The 6,287-nt window shown below is 40.9% G+C and overlaps 1 protein-coding gene across 1 annotated transcript in view; it reads right to left on the bottom strand.

Moving 5' to 3' along the window:
• LOC101855358 (prostatic acid phosphatase) overlaps positions 1–1,230 on the bottom strand; it is a gene marked incomplete at its 3' end in the record, with an annotated part of 17,319 nt that extends 16,089 nt beyond the window's left edge. The window contains 1 exon segment of the mRNA XM_035971383.1: positions 1,023–1,230.
• Between the last annotated feature and the right edge of the window lie 5,057 nt (positions 1,231–6,287).

Here is a 6,287-nt window from a genome sequence, read left to right as displayed (position 1 = left end):
ACAGCCGCAATCTTCATTTAGATCTAGATCTAGGCTAGCCGCGAAACTAGATCAAAGATTTATGTCTGTCTGCCTAGATCTAGATCTAGAAGAACCTAGGTCTACCCTGAGCCAAGAGGGCGCAGAAACTCTCCAAAACCACAAAAGAGTTCCCCTACAGGGTCTGTATACTTTGTGACTTTGTTCCCGGTTACCGGGTCTGTATACACTCCCTTTATCAAATACATAAACATAAATCTAGATTTAGATCTACCTGGGAGAATCAAATTGGAAAATGTTTCAATTTCCACAAGATAGGCCTACATTTAAAAGTTTTAAAACTGACAAAATGGTAGAGACTATAACTAAAGACCCTACTAGTTAGAGAGATAGAGAGAGTCCAGTGCTTGTAAATTTTAATACAACACTTCATACTTCAATAACAAATCTGTGATTAGAATTCTTCAAGTTTATAGCCATCTAAAACTATTCACAACACTAAATTAAAATGACTAAATTAGTGATGATTATGCATTTAGTGTAGATCTAGAATCTAGATCTAGATATCTAAATATAGATTAGATTCTAGATCTAGATCTAGGTCTAGATATCTAGATTTCTGGAGTGATCGAGATAACACAGACTTATCACCACACTCACACAACAACTACACTACAACAACAACAAAGTAACAGCTGGTTTTTGCGTCTCAAGTGGCATTACCATAGAAACATAAGATCTAACAAGCTTACCAAAAAAAAAACCCAACAGCTGAACGAACTTGTAACTCAGATCCTGACTGTACGCAGCACAGCTGTCAATTGACGTATTATTAGGATATTACCTCGGTTAGGTCGAGACAAAGCTCCCACCCAGGACCCAGTCAATCAGTCAGTCACGGATAAAAGTCCTGAGCCCAGTCAGTAGCCCCACTGGAAGGGTAGCCTACCAGTAGCAGCACTTAAAAAGTGGCTGTCTTGTCAACTCTTTCTCGCTTCATGCCAATTATCAGCATTAACATGAATATCTTAGTATTTTATTACCACAGTCACCCTTGGTCTGTAGATTCTACACAACAACTCAAGTCCCACTCCAGTAAGCTGTTCGGTGTTGTGGATAGCCTTGTGAAACACAATCGCTCAAGAGGGGAAGCCAAAATAAATTATTTGGCCTGCTCTGCTTGGCCAAGGCTACTGCTACAACAGATCTGCTGGTCCGAGTCATGCAAGGCGCAAGGGACATTACTCTCACATTAGGCCTGAGCCTATTTCGTTAAAAGCTGGGCCAAAAACGATTAATAACCTCTTTGACTTTGTTGAGCTGGACCGCTCTTTCGGAAAATTATCTTTGCGCTCGCTGAACAATGAACTTGTCAGCTTGCGCTGCTGAGAAATGGTGGTAGACCTGTAATTAGATCTATATAAAATATTATTTATTGTATACTCTTTTCCAAAAGAAACTTGACACATTTTCTTTGAACATAATACTATTAAATAAAAATGGATAATGATGGTAATGATGTGATGGTTTTACTGTCTTCTGAATCAATTTTGACAACACAACTAAGTGAGTTCACTCACTTCTGTGAGTTTAGTATAATTTCATAATTATCCTCTAATATATAATCAATATTTCAATTTGCACAAAACGAAGTCGCTTTCGCACAGTGAAAACAAGTGCATTAGGCCTATAATAAAATATATGAATACAGCCAGATCCCTGCAGCCTCATCATGGCCAGGAACTAAGAGCTGTTGTAAAACTACCATCATTCAACATAATTACATTGTCTCACCAAAATAACAACATGTGTAGGCCTATCATATTTTATTCCGGGATCATTCGTTTGTCTTTGGTAGTGTGTGGGAGTGAGGATTGGGGGGGGGGGGGGGGAGAGAGAGAGAGAGAGAGAGAGAGAGAGAGAGAGAGAGAGAGAGAGAGAGAGAGAGAGAGAGAGAGAGATAGAGAGATATGCCGTTGCGCAATAGCCTTCTTGAAACAGGATTTGGATGACACTTGAATTCCCCTACAAAATACGCATGGTGTTTCTCTGCATGAGTTTGTGGTTTTTTGTGGCTGTGTTTGTGGTACTGGCAGGCCTATTTTATTGTTGTTCCTGTTTATAACCTCTTGATACCCAGCATTATATTTAGAGCCAGCCGTACCTAGTGAGAGATAATGGAATTCTCAGGACTTATCAAATTACCGACAGGGATTGGGGGGGGGGGGGGGGGGTTGCGTCCCTCTATATCAGTCAGTGTTTCCGTGGAGACGATCTAGATAACTTGCTTCGCCCAACTTCTTTGTGAATAACAGTCAAGGTGACCCGCTCCCACAGACTGTGCCCGCTCCTTTACCCCGACACACACACTCCCACCTCCACCACATTCAAACTCTAAGCCCGCTGGCAAAAAGCATCGGCTGTGGGTCTGGGAGGGGCGTTGGGGGGGGGGGGAGGGGCGTCCTGAACACTATTTTTAAAAGGGTTGCTTTAACCTGGAATATCGGTTTGATGTCCAATCAGTTTTACTATATAGGGGGGGGGGGGGACTTCAAGTTCGGGATTCGTTTCCAATGCCCAACAAGCAGTTCTTTGGCCTTTCAATGAGAACTGTGACTTGAATGAGCCCATGGGGCTTTGTACAGTTTATCATGGATCAACATGACAAGAAAAATATATACGTCACGACGCGGTGGAATCAGGCGCTCGTCAAATAGTTGACAATAAATGTTAATTTGTCTTGCTTTTGGTGTAAAAAATACATGTCTATATTGAAAAGAAGTAGAGATATAATGTGACTGAAGTAAGGAGGTGTGGGTCGCCAGTGTAAGAGTAACTTCCAAAGCTTGAGAGTCCTTAATTGGAAACTGCAATTTTACAAGTTCTGCGCCTTTGATCAACGTATTTTAATACATGTACAATCCATACATGAATATAAAGGGTGTTGAGGGGGGGGGGGGTCGACAAATGTTGCCCAACGGGAGGAAAAATGTTGGTTTCTTTTATTTCGTTATATTTCGACGAGCACCTGATTTCACCACGATGCCACACATATTATACAGTTTGGTTTTAACTGCCAACTGAAAATCCCTTAACAAACTTGCAGCCTCAGACTCGGAGACTTGACTAAGGCGACACTTCATAGATCTATCTCTCTTCATGATGGGTTATCATTTGGGCTGACAGTAGACGAACCGACACGTGTGTGCTGTTAGCTCTATTGTTATCACCCGGCACTTCGGTGCTGATGGCGCCGAGTCTAGTCGTGATCAGTTTGAACCCAGCCGTCAGGGGCTCGACGTTGCATACTTGATTGAGAGAGGCACTTTACACAAAATGTCCTCACTTCGCCGAAATGAGAATGGGTACCCGGCTATAGACAGCGAAGGAACATTTTCATAGTAGACTATTTGAGCGCTTAAATCGGCTGCTTGTGCTGTATCATGCTTCACGAGAAGTCAAGAGTGTTTCTGGGTGTTCTAGGGCCTGCTGGGGTAATACATGTAATATAGATTGCAATTAAGCGCATAGAACTTGCTTTTGAGCGGGTACATGTGCTAAACAACAAATACTATTTATTATTTTATTGTTAATTTGTCGAGTTCCCAGCTTACGAGGGCAGTCTTAGCCTTATTTGGCTGTTTAGGGAGGTTTTTTTCAAGTCTTTTCGTCCAGCTGGCTTGCTCCTACAAAAGAATCACCATCATCATTGCCCTTCTCACCCTTCATCATGGTATAGGCCACGAACAAATATGTTCCACCTTTTCCTATCTTGGGCTAGCCTCTTGATGTTTATGATTCCATGCCTTCCCACTTTCCTGTACACCATTCAGCTCTGTGATTCTACTCCAGGTTCTACTTGGCCTTCCCCTTGATCTACATAAGAATAATTGGACTTCTCACTTCGAGGTCTTTCAATATTGAAAGGTGTGTTCAACCTTTTATACATTGCTCAATGATGATATAACCCCATACCATATTGCACCACCCCCCTCCCAAACAAAACCAGGCGTCACTTGAAAATACTAGATTCCCAACTACTACTGACACATACACAGCTACGTAAAAAGTCTGTGTTAGGGGTGCCTTGAAAAAACTGTCTCAGTGAGGGAACAGGCACGCTGCCTCACACTATATTAAACACGAGACAACTTTGGTCAGTGCATGAATTTAGTCAAGCCGGTGGGCCGGATGGCGCCATAAACGTAGCTTCAAAACATGAAAGTAAGCCTATAATGTATTCTACAATTCTGGTACATGTATTGTTAATGACTAATTGTGTTTAAATTGATCGCGTCGTGTCACCGATCACCACAATGTAAAGGTATGATGACCCACAGCACTCCCGCATGTTCCCTTCAAGTAGAATCTGCAAAGTCTGCACCTACAAATGTTTGCAGCGTACCATGGTGTACATGTGCTGTACATTATACATTACGTCTTACAAGTCGGAGGCCTGGTCCCTGTTTTGTTGTTGGAAGAATATTTGAAAACTGAATATAGGCTACTATACATGTGTATTCATATATATATATATGTTAGTGTGAGCATTTTCACTATGAAAAAGACAGGTTTCAAAGCTATAATCTTGTATCACCCACCAACACCATCAGAAAAGAAAGAAGATTTGAAATATTATGAAGATGCAGTAAATAACTTGTAGTACAGGCAAGCAGACATTTATGATGAATGAGGAAAGCAAGAAAGAGCAATAGCACAGCACGGTATCTTGGCAATGGACATGCCGGTTTCTAAGAGATAAAAAAAAACACACATTATTTCCTTTTCTTCCTTCTTCTTTTTTTTTGGTTTGTTTTGGTCTTTGGGGTTTTTTTTTGTTGGTTTTTTTTCTTATGTTATCTTCTGTCAAGAGCTATTTGCCCTCACACAATATCAAACAAGAGCTACTTGTGTTCATGATAAAGATGTGACGATGGAAGATCCCCAAGATATCAGTTAACCCTTGCAAAAATATACATACTTTGTGATGCGCCAAAGGCACTTTGAAAAAGCACGGCTTCCCCGTATAGCTGTATTATACGTATTTTCAGTATTGCTTTAAGTAATTACATGTACATGTATCATTCATACCGGTGCATTCATCATTACTGTCTGTACTGTTTCGATAATTATGGAAGTGTCCGTTGACAGGCTAGGCCTACCACATCGTACCACAAGACACCATGCCATATCATACAATGCCATACATCATCATCATCATCACCACCACCATTCTCATCATCATCATCATCATCATCATCATCCTCATCATCCTCATCATCATCATCATCATCACCATCATCATCATCATCATCATCATCACCATCATCATCAACATCATCAGCCATCACATCAGCATCACCACTATCATCATCGTTGTTGCAAATCAATACAAATAAAATTTTAAAAATTTATATATATATATATTACAGTAGACTTGGATATTATGGTTTCACACCTACTTGTACATGTATTTTTAGTAAATAACATTTTCAAATAATTTTTCGTCGTCTCCAGGTCGGAACACGATAAAACAAACTGGAGCAGGTGTGGGGGCGGTGTTATTCTCCACTTCCTCACCAACAGCATTTTCATTTTTTTTAAAAGTCTAAGTAGCGGTAAACAGGAAAGGAAATCATAGTAGTAATAAAACCAATGCCTGGCTGCCATTCTCATAATAGTCATATGCGCTCTGGATTGCCACATGATGAACTCAACAGTAGGCCTACTGAATCACATTGACTCGCCTGACAAAAAGCGTACACGTTAACACGTCGTTGTATTGAGCACAGTAATGATTTATTGTTAAAGGGGCGTTTAATTAACATATCACCTTGGTTTATGGAAAAAAAGTGCGGGTTGTTGCATTAAAAAATGCTGTGCTGGTCTCATAAACCACAGAAACATAACAAAGCAAACTGAAGCAGATGTCAGGACTGGGCTATTCGCCCCCCTCCCCAAACAACTGACAGGGAAATAGTAATAAGATCAATACTTGATCGTTGTTCGTATTTGTTTATAGATCTAGTCATCAATATATGCACTTTAGACTGCCACTGTAAACTCAAGAGAACGGAATCACAAAGAACATACCTGAAAGAAGGTGTTCACAGTAGATCTATCACTGTATCACGAGTAGTATCAGTGTGAACTGGGATCGTCTATGGCATCTGCAGCTGTAGGAATGACACCACTCATAGTCACATGGTACTGGGAACAGCGAAGCTCGCACGCACACTGATAGTAGTGATAGTGATAACGGGGTGGAACCGCAAGCGAGCGAGAGAGAGAGAGAGAGAGAGAGAGAC

This window comes from Aplysia californica, unplaced genomic scaffold (genome assembly GCF_000002075.1).
Source record: "Aplysia californica isolate F4 #8 unplaced genomic scaffold, AplCal3.0 scaffold00425, whole genome shotgun sequence".
NCBI classification, from domain to species: Eukaryota; Metazoa; Mollusca; class Gastropoda; order Aplysiida; family Aplysiidae; genus Aplysia; species Aplysia californica.
The sequence above is the reverse complement of the archived record's forward strand: the minus strand, read 5'-3'. Positions and strand labels throughout refer to the sequence as shown.